Source organism: Entelurus aequoreus, linkage group LG21 (genome assembly GCF_033978785.1).
Source record: "Entelurus aequoreus isolate RoL-2023_Sb linkage group LG21, RoL_Eaeq_v1.1, whole genome shotgun sequence".
Lineage (NCBI taxonomy): Eukaryota > Metazoa > Chordata > Actinopteri > Syngnathiformes > Syngnathidae > Entelurus > Entelurus aequoreus.
The window spans coordinates 14865370-14882454 of record NC_084751.1 but is presented as its reverse complement, the minus strand read 5'-3'; the positions used below and the strand labels follow the sequence as shown (position 1 = coordinate 14882454).

The following is a 17085-nucleotide window of genomic DNA, read 5'->3' as shown; positions in this document are numbered from 1 at the left end:
CAGTTTTGTAGCTTCTGTAACGAGCTAAACTGTTTTCAGATGTGTGAACATGATTGCACAAGGGTTTTCTAATCATCAATTAGCCTTCTGAGCCAATGAGCAAACACATTGTACCATTAGAACACTGGAGTGATAGTTGCTGGAAATGGGCCTCTATACACCTATGTAGATATTGTACCAAAAACCAGACATTTGCAGCTAGAATAGTCATTTACGACATTAGCAATGTATAGAGAGTATTTCTTTAAAGTTAAGACTAGTTTAAAGTTATCTTCATTGAAAAGTACAGTGCTTTTCCTTAAAAAATAAGGACATTTCAATGTGACCCCAAACTTTTGAACTGTAGTGTATATATATATATATATATATATATATATATATATATATATATATATATATTCAATGAAATCCCCTGAAGAGCAGGGAAACTTGCGAAACAGGCTTGTAAGGATGAAATAGCCTCTGTGTTTTTTCCTGACCCAACGTATATTCCGCTCTGAGCACTGTATAACGGATAAACCACAGAAACCTTGACTATATATATTTATATACTGTATGTGTGTATTACACTTTTTCATTATAACTTATTTTTACTCTTTGTGTATTGTGTTTGCTCTTGTGCTACAACTAAAATAAACTTCTAAATATCGATGTCACTGTCAAAGCATTAGGATAAGGCACCACCTTATCGAATGTTTACAATGAAATAACAAAAACAAATACAATTAGTCAATATTAAAAAATAATTCCCTTGAAATGAGTAATATTGGTTTAAATTGTAATTATTCTGATCCACATATTGTCTTATAACTGCTACCAGTGATTGTTTCCTTGATTACATTTTTTTTTTTAAAGTAAGAAATTAAACTCTTCTAACAAGCTAGTCTTTTGAACGGCTCTTTTAAAGTAACAGCTTTTCAATACCCAGCTCCCTTCAAAAATTCATAAATCCCATCTCCAATAGCTGCAGTAGTACTATTATTACTATTACTACTACTCTAAAGTATATCTATGTTTAATTTCTGTAATATTCAGTTCAGTTCAGTTCAGTTTCAGTTTATTTCGAACATGCATACGATACAATGTAATGCAGCACACAATTCCAGTTGTTTCATTACTGCACGTCCGAAAAGGAGTAGAAAGAAGCAGAGTGTATTTAATCCTACCCCTTTTCATACCATAGCAATTATATCCCATTTCCTTGTTCTCTGTAACAGAACAGTGAACAAATAAATAATAAATAAAAAATATACCATAGTAAGCAAATAAATATTAAATACATAAATAATCTTGGTCACAATAAGAAAAAAAAATGGGTTCAAGATGTTCATCATAATTCTTGTTCTGTGTACTTGTGAACATTTCTAGTTTGAACCGTCTCTTAAACTGAATCATATTGGTGCTTTGTTTGATTTATTTGCTTAATCCGTTCCATAATTTAATTCCACATACGGATATGCTAAATGTTTTAAGTGCTGTACGAGCATAGCAATGTTTTAAATTAGATTGTCGAGAAGAATTGTTGTGCATTCTTGGGTAGCAGGTTATAGTTTGCTTTATACATCATTTAAGCTGTTTGCAAATTCACCAAATCGTTGAATTTAAATAATTGTGATTTAATAAATAAACGGTTTGTATGTTCTCTATATTGTCCCATTAGCAGATATTAAAAAATAAATAAAAATAAAATAAAGTTTGCTGGATTGTGTAAGGTGTGCTCATTCACTTTTGTGAAATACTGTTGACGATATTGCCTTTGTTTGCTTTGAACATCACTTTATAACACAACACTGCAGTTTTGGAGCTTTCCTAACTTTGTTGTTAATTTTCAACTCATGGCATGAATTTATATAGACAGAGTATATTTTAAGTGATTTTATATCGGCATTGACTCACAAACATGTCCAATTTGGATGAGTGAACTCAGGCCCACCTCTTCCAGTGGTGCTGAGCCAACATGCCCAGTGTTCGTCATTAAAAAACATTTACTATCTGGCTTATGGAGGGATGTACAGTAGCTCGCCAGCTCTCTGGATAAATGCCATCCATAAAAGTGTTGATTATTGTATTAATGCTGCATTTTTCTTCAGCTTCAAGCAGCTTATAGCTAAATATTGTCATAACTTAGTTTTTCCAAGCAAGGCCAGTAAGAAAGTGAGTGTGAAGGACAGTGCTGAGATAAAGAAGTGGATGATATTCATTGAATTAAAAAAAAAAAAAGAATCCGCACCATACTGAAGCAGAATGTTAGTGTCATAATTTGTTGGTGGTGAACCCCAAGATGCAGAGATGGCAGGAAAAATGTGACTTTAATAGGATAACAGGAACCAGGAAACAGGAGACAGGATACCATGACAACAGGAGGCAGCAAATAATCCTCGAGCCCTGACTGGAAGGCGAGGCAGGCATAAATAGCAGCAGGTGAGGGGAAACAGCGCTCAGGGAGACATGCAGGAAATGGAACCAAAATAAGAGCACTGACAGGAAATAAACACCAACCCAGGAAACCCAACCCGACGACAGATCGTTAAAGTTAGAGTAATATCTAAACGGCAACCATTTATCCATGCCAACATGGAGAAGCTGCTGATGGTGTGTTTGATTGAAAAATAGCTGAAAGGAGATACAGTAGAACAGTGGTCCCCAACCACCGGGCCACGGACCAATTGGTACAAGAAATATATATATTTGTATTGTTTTTATTAAATCAACATAAAAAACACAATATATACATTATATATCAATATAGATCAATACAGTCTGCAGGGATACAGTCCGTAAGCACACATGATTGTATTTCTTTATGAAAAAAAAAAATACAAATAAAAAAATCCCCCCCCCCCTGTACTGTTTTTATATATTTCCTATTCAAAAGTATATTTTGTATTTTCAAAGGGCATGTCATGTTAAAATTGCACAATTTTATTACTTCATTTTATTGGGAGATGTTAGTTTGAGGTACACAGAGCACCGCCACTGAACCAATTATCCAGTCATAAGTTTAGGTTGTACTGTATGAAGGTTGCATTGTGTAAAAATCCAGTTTGTTATGACTGGTATACACATTCAAATTGTTAAATTGTCAATATTTGTCATGTGTTTTATTGGGGTAAAAAAAGGACTCAAAGTGTCTGTATCAAAAATACACAAAACAGATCAAAATCTGGTATTACCCATTCATACTGTAAGGTGTTTCTCATTAGGTGTATGCCCCAATTTGAAATACAACTCATCGTAGATGTTGTTGTTTCCACTTCCTGTTTGCCGCCACGTCTACTCTGGTCTGAGCTGTTGCTCCCTCACATGGTTGCCAATCAGAAGAACTCCTAAACATGCAGTTTCATCCGTAGGATGCCACAAAAGTGTCATAAATATATCCGGCACACGCCTTCTTGGTTTACATTCAAATTTTCAGCCCTTATGGGGGTCCCAAATACACAACGTCAAAACAGGTACTAACAGGTAAGAAAAGTTGATTTTGCATTTATTATGACCCCTTTAAATGTAGATTGAAACCGTCATCGGCCCCCTTTAAATATACTTTTTATTCTTCATTTGTCTGCTGTTTCTGCATCCTGGAGTCACGCCAACAAAAAAAAAAAGTGGAAGCTCCAAATTCTAGGTGTGTTTTCTGCCTCTGGCCCTCTAAAAGTCAGCTGGGATAGGCTCCAGCTCACCTGGACTGAGGACTAGCACTATAGAAAAGGCCCATTTAGATGGATGTAGGGTGCATAAAATAATTTATACGATGTAAAAATATTCATTTTAAATTCAGGGCAAATTACCGGTTAATAACGGTATTAATTTCCCATTAACATTTACATTAATGTACTGTGAAATATCTTTACAACAATTTACTGTAACTGCAGAACTGTGAGTTTTAGGTTTTAAAACAATCTCCCTTCACAATAAAAGACAAATCAGTTTGAGTTTACAGTAATTTGTTGCAACATAACAGGGGACTATGATTACTAGCTGTGTCAAAAACATTTATTTTTGGGTGAATCGCGATTCTTATTTGTAACCATTCTTAATCCATTCCAAAGAATTAATGAATCGATTTGTGGGTTGCCCAAATAATCACAGCCCTAACGATTACATGACTTTACTGTGAAAAAACAGTTAATTGCTATGAAATATAATGTTTTTTTGCAGTCATTTGTTGTAACGTTTCAGTATAGTTACATCACAGCATTTTACTGTGAAATACCAGTTAATTGCTATGAAATATAATGTTTTTTTGCAGTTATTTGTTGTAACTAGCGCTGTTCGATAATGGCTTTTTTGCCGATATCCGATATTCCGATATTGTCCAACTCTTAATTACCGATTCCGATATCAACCGATACCGATATATACAGTCGTGGAATTAACACATTATCATGCCTAATTTTGTTGTGATGCCCTGCTGGATGCATTAAACAATGTAACAAGGTTTTCCAAAATAAATCAACTCAAGTTATGGAAAAAAATGCCAACATGGCACTGCCATATTTATTATTGAAGTCCCAAAGTGCATAATTTTTTTTAGTGCTGCAAGGGGTTCTGAGTATTTGTTCTGTTGTGTTTATGTTGTGTGACGGTGCGGATGTTCTCCTGAAATGTGTTTGTCATTCTTGTTTGGTGTGGGTTCACAGTGTGGCGCATATTTGTAACAGTGTTAAAGTTGTTTATACGGTCACCCTCAGTGTGACCTGTATGGCTGTTGACCAAGTATGCTTGCATTCACTTGTGTGTGTGAAAAGCCGCAGTGCCTTTAATGTTTATTGGCGCTCTGTACTTCTCCCTACATCCTTGTACCACTTCGTACAGCGGCGTTTTAAAAAGTCATACATTTTACTTTTTGAAACCGATACCGATAATTTCCGATATCACATTTTAAAGCATTTATCGGCCGATAATGTCGGCAGTCCGATATTATCGGACATCTCTCGTTGTAACGTTTGATCACAGCATTTTATTGTGAAATACCACGTCATTGCTGTGAAATACTGTAAAATATATTGTATTTTTATTTTATTTTTTTGCAGTCATTTGTTGTACAGTAACAGTAGAGTTTGATCACAGCATTTTACCGTGAAAAAAACACTACTAAAAGCTGTGAAATCCGGATAATCAACAACACCCAATTCAAAATGTTACAGTGGAGAATAATTGGAGACTGCAAATTCCAGCGTGTACGCCGCCTCTTAACGTCAGCTGGGATAAGCTCCAGCTCACCGGTACTGAAGACAAGCGCTATAGAAAAGGCCCATTTAAATGGATGTATAGGGTGCAAAAAAGAATCTATATTTACAAATGTTCATTGTAAATTCAGGGCACATTACTGGGTAGTAACTGCATTACTTTCACAGTAACATTTACAGTAATGTACTGTGAAATATCTTTACAACATTTTACTGTAACTGCACAGCTGTGACTTTATGTTTTTTAACAAAATAAATGCTGTAACTTCACATTAAAAGACAAACCCATTTGAATTTACAGTACAGTAAATTGTTGTAATGTTAGAGTAGAGTTTGATTACAGTATTTTATTGTGATTCTAAAAGCTGCAAAATCCTGATTATCAACAACACCCGACCTAGAAAGTTACAGTGGAGAATATTTGGAGCCTCCAAACTCCAGCGTGGACCTCGCCTCTCACCCTCTAAAAGTCAGCTGGGATAGGCTCCAGCTCACCTGTACTGAGGACAAGCACTATAGAAAAGGCATATATAAATGGATGTATGGTGCTAAAAATAATATATACAATGTAAAAATATTAATTGTAAATTTAGGGCAAATTACTGGTTAATAACTATTACTTTCACAGTAAGATTTACAGTAATGTACTGTGAAATGTCTTTACAGCAATTGACTGTAGCTGCAAAGCTGTGATTTTACATTTGATAACAAACTAAATGCACATTAAAAGACAAACCAGTTTGAAATTATAGTACAGTAAATTGTTGTAATGTTACAGTAGAGTTGGATTACAGGATTTTCCTGTGAAAAAATACTACTAAAAGCTGCAAAATCCTGATTATCAACAACACCCGACCTAGAAAGTTACAGTGGAGACTATTTGGAGCCTCCAAACTCCAGCGTGGACCTCGCCTCTCGCCCTCTAAAAGTCAGCTGGGATAGGCTCCAGCTCACCTGTACTGAGGACAAGCACTATAGAAAAGGCATATGTAAATGGATGTATGGTGCTAAAAATAATATATACAATGTAAAAATATTAATTGTAAATTTAGGGCAAATTACTGGTTAATAACTATTACTTTCACAGTAAGATTTACAGTAATGTACTGTGAAATGTCTTTACAGCAATTGACTGTAGCTGCAAAGCTGTGATTTTACATTTGATAACAAACTAAATGCACATTAAAAGACAAACCAGTTTGAAATTACAGTACAGTAAATTGTTGTAATGTTACAGTAGAGTTGGATTACAGGATTTTCCTGTGAAAAAATACTACTAAAAGCTGCGAAATCCTGATAATCAACAACACCCGACTCAGAAAGTTACAGTGGAGAATATTTGGAGACTCCAAACTCCAGCGTGGACCTCGCCTCTCGCCCTCTAAAAGTCAGCTGGGATAGGCTCCAGCTCCCCTGTACTGAGGACAAGCACTATAGAAAAGGCATATATGGATGAATGTATGGTGCTAAAAATAATCCATACAATGTAAAAATATTCATTGTAAATTCAGGGCAAATAACTGCACTACTTTCACAGTAACATTTACAGTAATGTACTGTGAAATGTATTTACCGCAATTTATTGTAACTGCACAGCTGTGATTTTACGTTTTATAACAAAGTAACTGCTGTACCTTCTTATTAAAAGACAAACCAGTTTGAATTTACAGTACAGTAAATTGTTGTAATGTTACAGTATTTTACTGTGGAACAAATACTACTAAAAGCTGTGAACTCCTGATAATCAACAACACCCAACTCAGAAAGTTAAGAGTGGAGATTGTTCAGAGACTCCAAACTCCAGTGTGGACCTCGCCCTCTAAAAGTCAGCTGGGATAGGCTCCAGCTCACCTGTACTGAGGACAAGCGCCATAGAAGATGTGTATACAATACACTGCAAAAAAGAGCTAATCAAATATAAGACAAGATTTTAAAGAAACGTGTGAAATGATCTATAAATTAGATTTTAAATGTTAAGACACCCTAAGGTAAGATGTGTATATGTAGAAATTAGCAGGACTTTTTTAGTATTCTGAAAACGAGCATTACTCAACACGCAATTTTTAAATCATGCATCCTCTGTATGTTGCATAAGCTTTATGCCAGATTTTCCATGGTAAAACTGAAATATCTTATTTGACCAGGTATTTTCTCAATTTTAACATTTTTAAACAACCTTTTGTCATGATCCGTTATGGTGTGATTTATGTTTAGTACCTTGTTTCCTATATTTAAGTCTTTTTCCTGGCTGCACCCTCTTTCCATGCGTTTACTGTTGGTTTCCATGGGCACTAATTCTCCACACCTGCCCTTGTTAATCAATTAGTGTTCCCACCAGGTGTTTTGGTTTATCACTCCCCTTTATAGTTTTCAGTCACCCAGCACACATTGCTGGGTCAATGCTTGCTATACATTTACTTTTTTTCTGGTTTTTCACCTCACTCTAGTGTTTTTTTCCGCACTCTAGTGTTCCTCGCTGTTCACCCATGCTGATATTTTGGTTTTCTGGCTCCACGCTTGTTTAGCGCCTGAGTTTTTGTATTTTTTTCCTGCCTTTAATAATTAAAGACCAATTCTTACCTGCACGCTGCTCCGGCTCGTCTTTCTGCATTGGCGGGAACATGACCATCGCAGCCATTTATTCATGATAAAATTAAGATTATGACTACAAATACGTAAATAGCTCTTAAAACGAGTGACTAAGGTTGTAATTGTAATTGACTAATATTCGGTACTATATCGCCTCTGAAAAGTACTGGTCCGCCACGCCCCTGCCGTCATCATGTCGTGTCATTGCTGGTTTACGAGCAGAGGAGCATGTTCGACAGCGCACAATCACTGAGTACTTACAAGCAGACACAGTGTGTATACAGAAAAGGGAGAATGGACGCATTTTGGCTTAAAAACTAACGATAAAGGTGAAGTTATAACACTAAAACGCCCTCAGAAGAGGTGCTTTAAGACTAAAGTCCAGCCCCAGTTTGCAGTGTTTTAGCTTCTTCCAAATCACTAATTCTCGTCTCCATGGCGACAAATAAAATACGTTACTTACAAGTATCATCCCTGTAGGATGAGGAATAGCTAAACATGCTTCACTACACACCGTAGCTCACCGGTGTCAAAATGTAAATCTATACCAAACATCCACTGTAATGATACCAAGTACATGAGTGTATCTAGTCGATACTACTATGATTAAATCTGTATTTTTTGGCATCACATCTTTCGTTTAAAAAAAATATATATTATGTTTATAAACTCAGGAAATATGTCCCTGGACACATGAGGACTTTGAATGTGACCAATGTATGATCCTGTAATGACTTGGTATCGGATTGATACCTAAATTTGTGGTATCATCCAAAACTAATGTAAAGTATCAAACAACAGAAGAATAAGTGATTATTACATTTCAACAGAAGTGTAGATAGAACATGTTAAAATAGAAAGTAAGCATATTTTAACAGTATATGAACAAGTAGATTAATAATTCATTTTCTACCACTTGTCCTTAATAATGTTGACAAAATAATAGAATGGAAAATGACACAATATGTTACTGCATATGTCAGCAGACTAAATTAGGAGCCTGTGTTTGTTTACTTACTACTAAAAGACAAGCTGTCTAGTATGTTCATTATTTTATTTAAGGACAAACTTGCAATAAGAAACACATGCACATACACTAAGATTTTTTGTTAATATAAAGCCAATAATGCAATTTTTTTATTGAAATCATTTTGGTACCGGTACCGGCATCACAACATCTTCTTTCGTTTTTTAAAATGTATAATATGTTTATAAACTCAGGAAATATGTCCCTGGACACATGAGGACTTTGAATATGACCAATGTATGATCCTGTACCTACTTTGAATCAGATTGATACCCAAATTTGTAGTATCATCCAAAACTAATGTAAAGCATCCAAACAACAGAAGAATAAGTGATTATTTAAATTTTAACTCAAGTGTAGATAGAACATGTTAAAAGGGAAAGTAAGCAGATATTAACAGTAAATGAACAAGTAGATTAATAATTCATTTTCTACCACTTGTCCTTAATAATTTTGACAAAATAATAGAATGATAAATGACAAAATATGTTACTGCATACGTCAGCAGACTAAATTAGGAGCCTTTGTTTACTTACTACTAAAAGACAAGTTGTCTTGTATGTTCTCTTTTTTATTTAAGGACAAACTTGCAATAAGAAACATATGTTTAATGTACACTAAGATTTGTTGTTAATATAAAGGGAACTCCGGCTTCCTCCCACCTCCAAAGACATGCACCTGGGGATAGGTTGATTGGCAACACTAAATTGGCCCTAGTGTGTGAATGTGAGTGTGAATGTTGTCTGTCTATCTGTTTTGGCCCTGCGATGAGGTGGCGACTTGTCCAGGGTGAACCCCGCCTTCCGCCCGAATGCAGCTGAGATAGGCTCCAGCACCCACCCCCCAAGCTAACCCGAAAGGGACAAGCGGTAAAAAAATGGATGGATGGATAAAGCCAATAATGCGATTTTTTTTGTGGTCCCCTTTATTTTAGAAAAGTATCAAAATAGTTTTACCAAAATACTGGTATCGGGACAACACTATGAGGGACATTTCTCGAAATAACATTATAAATATCGGTAAGTGGCAAATAGTTTGTAGATATGCATGCAAAACCCCCCAAACTCAGTGGCCTTGTGGTTAGAGCAGGGGTGTCCAAACTTTTTCCACTTAGGGCCGCACACGGAAAAATTAAAGCACGTGGGGGCCATTTTGATATTTTTATTTTTAAAACATAACAAAATATATGGATTTTTTTACATTATTTTACCTTTGGGGGTCCCGAGGACCATAAAGGGTCTCAGTCATTAAAATGTTAAAAATAAGTCAAATTATTTTAGTTTTTTATTTAACGCTTACAGTAAATCTCTAAATCAACTTCAAGTTAATATAAAGTAATAAAAAAAACGGTTTTATGGCTTTTATGTAAAAAAAAACATTGTTTTTTATAGTAAAACTGAAATATGCAGTATTTAGTAATTAGAGCCCTAAAAGATCAATAATGCACTGATTTGAATTATTTAATATTTTTGAGTAATCACAGTGAAAAGATAAATACAATACCACCCAATATATTTGGGATCTAAAAGGTGCCGTACTCATAAAATGATACATTTTTATTAGGTTTTTATTTTACTTTCAACACTTAAGTTAGGAGATCAACTTCAGATATATCTGTCGATTTTACGTTTGAACTATTATTTTGTTTGTTTTATGCTCTTTTGTCAAATAAAATGTTGATGTTTGTATATGGCAAATACACAATATATGCAATATTTACCACTTAAAACATTTTAAAGTGAAATATTTGAAGTAATTGGAGCCTTAAATATAATTCATTATAACATGGATTTTTTTGGCGTTATTTTTTTTTTTTTGAGCGATGGCAAAAAAAGAAAAATAAAGAAAGACAAAGAAAATAAAGTGATACATTTTTATTAGGTTTTTCTTTTACTTTCAACACTTAAGTTAGGAGATCAACTTCAGATATATCTGTCGATTTTACGTTTGAACTATTATTTTGTTTGTTTTATGCTCTTTTGTCAAATAAAACGTTGATGTTTTTATATGGCAAATACACAATATATGCAATATTTACCACTTAAAATATTTTAAAGTGAAATATTTGAAGTAACTGGAGCCTTAAAAATAATTCATTATAACATGGATTTTTTTGGCATTATTTTTTTCTGGAGCAATGGCAAAAAAAGAGAATTAAAGAAAGACAAAAGAAAATAAAGTGATACATTTTTATTAGGTTTTTCTTTTACTTTCAACACTTAAGTTAGGAGATCAACTTCAGATATATCTGTCGATTTTACGTTTGAACTATTATTTTGTTTGTTTTATGCTCTTTTGTCAAATAAAACATTGATGTTTTTATATGGCAAATACACAACATATGCAATATTTACCACTTAAAATATTTTAAAGTGAAATATTTGAAGTAACTGGAGCCTTAAAAATAATTCATTATAACATGGATTTTTTTGGCATTATTTTTTTTTGGAGCAATGGCAAAAAAAGAAAATTAAAGAAAGACAAAAGAAAATAAAGTGATACATTTTTATTAGGTTTTTCTTTTACTTTCAACACTTAAGTTAGGAGATCAACTTCAGATATATCTGTCGATTTTACGTTTGAACTATTATTTTGTTTGTTTTATGCTCTTTTGTCAAAAATAAACGTTGATGTTTTTATATGGCAAATACACAATACATGTAATATTTGCCACTTAAAACATTTTAAAGTGAAATATTTGAAGTAATTGGAGCCTTAAAAATAATTCATTATAACATGGATTTTTTTGGCATTAATTTTTTTTTTTGGAGCAATGGCAAAAAAAGAAAAATAAAGAAAGACAAAAGAAAAAAACAGCTTGCATGGCAGCTTTGTGTAAACATTGCAACTTTTTCTCGTTAGATTTCACCTCATTCATTTTTATTTTTGCAATGGCATTTCCAGAATGTGTGGCGGGCCGGTAAACAATTAGCTGCGGGCCGCAAATGGCCCCCGGGCCGCACTTTGGACACCCCTGGGTTAGAGTGTCCGCCCTGAGATCGGTAGGTCGGGAGTTCAAACCCCGGCCGAGTCAAGACTATAAAAATGGGACCCATTACCTCCCTGCTTGGCACTCAGCATCAAGGGTTGGAATTGGGGGTTAAATCACCAAAAAATATTCCCGGGCGCGGCCACCGCTGCTGCTCACTGCTCCCCTCACCTCCCAGGGGGTGATCAAGGGTGATGGGTCAAATGCAGAGAATAATTTCGCCACACCTAGTGTGTGTGTGTGTGACAATCGTTGGTACTTTTTACAAGAAGTACAGCTTATGCCCAGGTGTACCTAATGGAGTGGCGCTGAGGGATTCAGCACCAAGGACAGCGACCCGCGAGTTTTCTCACGTTCAGCACGTTGCCCACGCGTGTCACACAAGAGTCTCGCGCTCTCGGCAATCTAATTAGTGACCAATCTGGACACCTCCTTTCATAATTAAAAAAAAAAAAAAGAAGAAGAAGGAGAAGAAGAAGTCACGACCACATGGATAGGTTCTTGTCCACATCCACCCCTCCCTCCAGTTACCTCATCCGGTCCGGACCCACCCCCTTTTTTTCCCCTCTCTTTGCCGCCTGTGTTCTCTGCAGGACCTCCCCCTTTTTTTTCTCCTCCATCCTCCTCCTCCTCCTCCTCCTCCTCCTCCTCCTCCATCCCACACCTTCTCTCCACCGCAAAGCCGCCGTGACAGCTCCACCAGCCACAGGAAGATAAAGCATCCATCCTCCTGCTCACCAGTCACCGGATTGTTGTTGGGGGGGGGAATTTTTTGTTGTTGTTGTTGTTGTTGTTTGCTTTTTTTTTTGTGTGTGTGTGCGTGCTTGTGTTCAACCCGAGCATGAAAAGGATTGACAGGATTGCCAAATTATCCGCAATCCAGCACCGTCGCCGAGCACCGGATGCTCCAGCAGAAGTTGCTGGCCAGCACGCAAGTCACACGGCCGAGAGGAGGGGAGAGTTGGATTTGGGTGAGTGCGCGTCTTCCATCGCGGCCATGTGGCGTCTTTTTTTGTGCAGCATCGCCACTACTTTTCATAGCACAATCCCAACCCGTTGTTATTATTAAATAATATGCACTGAAATATGGAACAAGCATGCATGCCTATGAGAATATAGTGCATATGTGCTATAGCTGTATATACAAGGTGTATGTGTGGGGAGCAATTGGAGTTCAGTTTGCATTTATATTGTTATAAAAGTTGCCCCCCCCCCCGACCCTCCTCCTCAACTTACCTTGATTGCTGTTCCACCGACTTACAGCAAGGGGAGCTCATGCTCTTTTACACCACAGGTGCCATGATTTGGCTAAAGGCAACATGGCTGCTAATGATCCTGATATCAACTCTATGGAACTGTGGAACGTTTGAAATTGCTCCCCGGGCCAATTTTTCCCCCTTTTTTTTTTTTGTGAGAGTCGCCGGCGCTTTCCGACGCCAACACGTCCTGTGGTATTGTCTGGCCTCCTCGCCCGCCGCCTTATTCACAATAACGCCTCACTCAGTCTGATGGCCTTTTCAGTGGCAAAGACATTCCACGTCGTTCGGCCAAGAATGGAAATGCCAGCGTTGGCTCAAAGCTATATTTGTGTCACAGCTTAAGACAGTGTTTTTCAAGCACTGTGCCGCGGCACACTAGTGCAACGTGAGTTATTGTTTGGTGTGCCGTGGGAAATTGTGTAATTTCACCTTATTGGGTTAAAAAGATTTTTTGCAAACCAGTAAATATTGTTTGTGCTGTCAAGAGCTCGGCAAAGTAACCGTGTAATACTCTTCCATATCAGTAGGTGGCAGGTAGCTAATTGCTTTGTAGATTAATCAATCAATCAATGTTTATTTATATAGCCCTAAATCACAAGTGTCTCAAAGGGCTGTACAAGCCACAACGACATCCTCGGTACAGAGCCCACATACGATGTCAGGAACATGGTTTGTCGTGATCCCAATATGCAGACAACAGCGGGAGGCAGCGTGCATGTAAAAAGGTATCTAATGCTTAAACCAAAAATAGATGGCTACGCAAAACGAAACTAATACTGAACTGGCTGCAAAGTAAACAAAAACAGAATGCTGGACGACGGCAAAGACTTACCGTGTGTGGAGCAGACGGCGTCCACAAAGTACATCCGTACATGACAATCAACACCAAAATAGGAGCGCAAGACAAGAACTAAAACACTACACACAGGAAAACACCAAAAAACTCGAAATAAGTCACGGCGTGATGTGACAAGTCGTGACAGTACACCTACTTTGAGACAAGAGCTATAGTGATGCATGCTTGGTTATGGTTTGAAATTGTGTAATTTCACCTAATTGGGTTAAAAAGATTTTTTGCACACCAGTAAATATTGTTTGTGCGGTCAAGAGCTCGACAGAGTAACCGTGTAATACTCTTCCATATCAGTAGGCGGCAGGTAGCTAATTGCTCTGTGGATGTCAGGAACATGGTTTGTCGTGATCCCAATATGCAGACGGCAGCGGGAGGCAGGGTGCAGGTAAACAGGTATCTAATGCTTAAACCAAAAATAAACAAAGGGCTTTGAAGCTTAGGGATGGCTACGCAAAACGAAACTAAAACTGAACTGGCTGCAAAGTAAACAAAAACAGAATGCTGGACGACAGCAAAGACTTACCGTGTGTGGAGCAGACGGCGTCCACAAAGTACATCCGTACATGACAATCAACACCAAAATAGGAGCGCAAGACAAGAACTAAAACACTACACACAGGAAAACACCAAAAAACTCGAAATAAGTCACGGCGTGATGTGACAAGTCGTGACAGTACACCTACTTTGAGACAAGAGCTATAGTGATGCATGCTTGGTTATGGTTTGAAATTGTGTAATTTCACCTAATTGGGTTAAAAATATTTTTTGCACACCAGTAAATATTGTTTGTGCTGTCAAGAGCTCGACAGAGTAACCGTGTAATACTCTTCCATATCAGTAGGCGGCAGGTAGCTAATTGCTCTGTGGATGTCAGGAACATGGTTTGTCGTGATCCCAATATGCAGAGCAGACGGCAGCGGGAGGCAGGGTGCAGGTAAACAGGTATCTAATGCTTAAACCAAAAATAAACAAAGGGCTTTGAAGCTTAGGGATGGCTACGCAAAACGAAACTAAAACTGAACTGGCTGCAAAGTAAACAAAAACAGAATGCTGGACGACAGCAAAGACTTACCGTGTGTGGAGCAGACGGCGTCCACAAAGTACATCCGTACATGACAATCAACACCAAAATAGGAGCGCAAGACAAGAACTAAAACACTACACACAGGAAAACACCAAAAAACTCGAAATAAGTCACGGCGTGATGTGACAAGTCGTGACAGTACACCTACTTTGAGACAAGAGCTATAGTGATGCATGCTTGGTTATGGTTTGAAATTGTGTAATTTCACCTAATTGGGTTAAAAAGATTTTTTGCACACCAGTAAATATTGTTTGTGCTGTCAAGAGCTCGACAGAGTAACCGTGTAATACTCTTCCATATCAGTAGGCGGCAGGTAGCTAATTGCTCTGTGGATGTCAGGAACATGGTTTGTCGTGATCCCAATATGCAGACGGCAGCGGGAGGCAGGGTGCAGGTAAACAGGTATCTAATGCTTAAACCAAAAATAAACAAAGGGCTTTGAAGCTTAGGGATGGCTACGCAAAACGAAACTAAAACTGAACTGGCTGCAAAGTAAACAAAAACAGAATGCTGGACGACAGCAAAGACTTACCGTGTGTGGAGCAGACGGCGTCCACAAAGTACATCCGTACATGACAATCAACACCAAAATAGGAGCGCAAGACAAGAACTAAAACACTACACACAGGAAAACACCAAAAAACTCGAAATAAGTCACGGCGCGATGTGACAAGTCGTGACAGTACACCTACCTTGAGACAAGAGCTATAGTGATGCATGCTTGGTTATGGTTTGAAATTGTGTAATTTCACCTAATTGGGTCAAAAAGATTTTTTGCACACCAGTAAATATTGTTTGTGCTGTCAAGAGCTCGACAGAGTAACCGTGTAATACTCTTCCATATCAGTAGGTGGCAGGTAGCTAATTGCTCTGTGGATGTCAGGAACATGGTTTGTCGTGATCCCAATATGCAGACGGCAGCGGGAGGCAGGGTGCAGGTAAACAGGTATCTAATGCTTAAACCAAAAATAAACAAAGGGCTTTGAAGCTTAGGGATGGCTACGCAAAACAAAACTAAAACTGAACTGGCTGCAAAGTAAACAAAAACAGAATGCTGGACGACAGCAAAGACTTACCGTGTGTGGAGCAGACGGCGTCCACAAAGTACATCCGTACATGACAATCAACACCAAAATAGGAGCGCAAGACAAGAACTAAAACACTACACACAGGAAAACACCAAAAAAGTCGAAATAAGTCACAGCGCGATGTGACAAGTCGTGACAGTACACCTACCTTGAGACAAGAGCTATAGTGATGCGTGCTTGGTTATGGTTTGAAATTGTGTAATTTCACCTAATTGGGTTAAAAAGATTTTTTGCACACCAGTAAATATTGTTTGTGCTGTCAAGAGCTCGACAGAGTAACCGTGTAATACTCTTCCATATCAGTAGGCGGCAGGTAGCTAATTGCTCTGTGGATGTCAGGAACATGGTTTGTCGTGATCCCAATATGCAGACGGCAGCGGGAGGCAGGGTGCAGGTAAACAGGTATCTAATGCTTAAACCAAAAATAAACAAAGGGCTTTGAAGCTTAGGGATGGCTACGCAAAACGAAACTAAAACTGAACTGGCTGCAAAGTAAACAAAAACAGAATGCTGGACGACAGTAAAGACTTACTGCGTGTGGAGCAAACGGCGTCCACAAAGTACATCCGTACATGACATGACAATCAACACCAAAATAGGAGTGCAAGACAAGAACTAAAACACTGCACACAGGAAAACACCCAAAAACTCCAAATAAGTCACGGCGTGATGTGACAGGTCGTGACAGTACACCTATTTTGAGACAAGAGCTATAGTGATGCATGCTTGGTTATGGTTTAAAATAGTGTAATTTCACCTAATTGGGTTAAAAAGATTTTTTTGCACACCAGTAATCATTTTTTGTGCTGTCAAGAGCTCGGCAAAGTAACCGTGTAATACTCTTCCATATCAGTAGGTGGCAGGTAGCTAATTGCTTTGTAGATGTCGGGAACATGGTTTGTCTTGATCCCAATATGCAGACGACAGCATGCTTGGTTATGGTTTGAATTCATATCCAACAATTGCGAGAACGACTTTTTACTGTCAATATCGGCTGCCGAGTTTCATTT

At 37.5% G+C, this 17085-nt stretch overlaps 1 protein-coding gene across 2 annotated transcripts in view; it reads left to right on the top strand.

Moving 5' to 3' along the window:
• The first annotated feature begins 12572 nt into the window (after positions 1-12572).
• brinp1 (bone morphogenetic protein/retinoic acid inducible neural-specific 1) overlaps positions 12573-17085 on the top strand; it is a 338696-nt gene continuing 334183 nt past the window's right edge. For both annotated transcript variants that reach the window (XM_062031022.1, XM_062031017.1), the window contains exon 1: positions 12573-12762. The gene's annotated coding sequence lies outside the window, so the exon portion shown is untranslated. The remainder of the gene's footprint in view (positions 12763-17085) is intronic.